Source organism: Halyomorpha halys, unplaced genomic scaffold, assembly GCF_000696795.3.
Source record: "Halyomorpha halys isolate HHAL.00 unplaced genomic scaffold, Hhal_1.1 Scaffold39.1, whole genome shotgun sequence".
Classification (NCBI taxonomy): domain Eukaryota; kingdom Metazoa; phylum Arthropoda; class Insecta; order Hemiptera; family Pentatomidae; genus Halyomorpha; species Halyomorpha halys.
This window is the reverse complement of record NW_027109179.1, coordinates 31,686-33,425: the sequence shown is the minus strand read 5'-3', so window position 1 is coordinate 33,425 and position 1,740 is coordinate 31,686.

Sequence of the window (1,740 nt, the reverse complement as noted above, 5' to 3'; positions counted from 1 at the left end):
AGAGTGAGAGAGAGAGAGAGAGAGAGAGAGAGAGAGAGAGAGAGAGAGAGATTTTATTGTTCTTGAATTATTTACAATTTTTCAATAAGCCATGATCCTCTGAGACTACAGTGTCACAAGCATTGAGCAATTAAAATTATTCAGGTTTCTGGGTACAATATGAGTTTTGTGAAAACAAGTACAAAAGATAACTAAAAAAGAGAGGAGAAAGGTGGGAGGAGTTATATTTATGTACATATCTAATGTTACATATTCCGGTAAGTAGCCAGTTTCCTTATCATAAAAAAATTAAAATTTTAATTACTTTAATTTTGTTTATCAAATAAAAGGTAGAATTTAAAATAATTTTTTTAAAATATATGTTTTCTTCGGATGATGCTACCTGAGTTAAGTAATTCTTACTTTTTATTGTTTCAGATACTATTTGCCTAATAAATCTTATATAAACTGAAAAAAAATTGATATACATGACAAACATTTTTATTTATGAAACAAAATAACACGTTAATTGGAACACACAACAAATAATTCAGTAATATGAATTGAATCAATTTATATTAAACCAATTAAAAATTATAATTTTTTTCAAAATAAAAATTTCTTTTTTCCAGGAATAATTATAAATTTAAAAAAATGGATGAAATTGTAAACCATTTAACCTAAATATTTCACTAACCTATACATAAAATACTGTGGGTGCCACTGAAAAACTTCCTTACTTCAATAGTTTTACGCAAAGCCGGTAAAATATGAGATAAATAGGAGGTTGTAATAACAGGCAGAACTCCTTAAATCATCTGGAAGATTTCTAAACTGCCTTTTTTTTTTTTTAATATTTAAACATTTTCTGTTGATAGAACGTTTTGTAACACGATGGAAAGGCGGTAAATCCAATTGGTAAAAAAAAATAAAAAATCGAAATTTGAGATAGGGAGTTTTGCTATGGCACTAAGGAAAAGTTTCAAATTCCAATTTTCAACTGAATTTAACGTTTTAAGTTCCTTTAAGTCCAAATAACCAAGTATCACGGAATAGTGCCAAAGATTTTGGAAAAATAATATTTAAAATAAACAGTCGTAGAAGATAGTGGAGAAATTTCTATTAACAAACAGGAGTTTTTTTTTTTTAAGTAAAGGACAAATTCCTAGAGTATTCTTCAGTTTGGGGAGTCTAAATGATTCAAAAACTAAACAAACCCCGAAACATTTCTGAGGCACTTGATTAAAAGAGGCACTAGAAAATTGATTATTCATTAATTGAACCAATATAAGCGAAAATATAATAAATATTTTTTTATTATGTGACTTTCCAACCCACGAGGTTAGGAATTTTACATCCTAATATTTAACAATCTACTACCTATTAACTACATGTTCACGTGGACATACAAATTATTACTTTTTACTAAATGATCATATGAATTTTTCTGGCAAATTACATAAAATAATTGGTCTCATAACTGCAATAACAATGTAAATTTATTTTCTTGAAATAAAGCCAGCTCTGATGAGCCAGAATAGAGGCACTTTGCACACGAAAGGAATTAATACGTTGCAAATTTAGAACAGAGCCTTCGTAATTAGGACGTATTTGAATTAATTATCGTTAATTAATTCAGCATCAGTTCAATAATGCCCACGATCCTCCGTCGGTATATATTTTTAATTTTTACACAATATTAGACATTAAATGCTGTAGTATTTTTTTATATTTTCTCTCTCTCTCTCTCTCTCTCTCTCT